The sequence below is a fragment of the Bison bison genome, unplaced genomic scaffold (genome assembly GCF_000754665.1).
Source record: "Bison bison bison isolate TAMUID 2011002044 unplaced genomic scaffold, Bison_UMD1.0 scf7180017864378, whole genome shotgun sequence".
In the NCBI taxonomy this organism is placed as follows: Eukaryota; Metazoa; Chordata; class Mammalia; order Artiodactyla; family Bovidae; genus Bison; species Bison bison.
Window position 1 is genome coordinate 1,018,766 of NW_011494950.1, and position 542 is coordinate 1,019,307.

The following is a 542-nucleotide window of genomic DNA, read 5'->3' on the forward strand; positions in this document are numbered from 1 at the left end:
AACCATACTCACAGAAAACTAGTCAATCTAATCACACTAGGACCACAGCCTTGTCTAACTCAATGAAACTAAGCCATGCCCGTGGGGCAACCCAAGACGGGCGGGTCATGGTGGAGAGATTTGACAGAATGTGGTCCACTGGAGAAGGGAACAGCAAACCACTTCAGTATTCTTGCCTTGAGAACCCCATGAACAGTATGAAAAGGCAAAATGATAGGATACTGAAAGAGGAACTCCCCAGGTCAGTAGGTGCCCAATATGCTACTGGAGATCAGTGGAGAAATAACTCCAGAAAGAATGAAGGGATGGAGCCAAAACAAAAACAATACCCAGCTGTGGATGTGACTGGTGATAGAAGCAAGGTCCGATGCTGTAAAGAGCAATATTGCATAGGAACCTGGAATGTCAGGTCCATGAAGCAAGGCAAATTGGAAGTGGTCAAACAAGAGATGGCAAGAATGAATGTCTATAGTCTAGGAATCAGCGAACTGAAATGGACTGGAATGGGTGAATTTAACTCAGATGACCATTATGTCTACTAC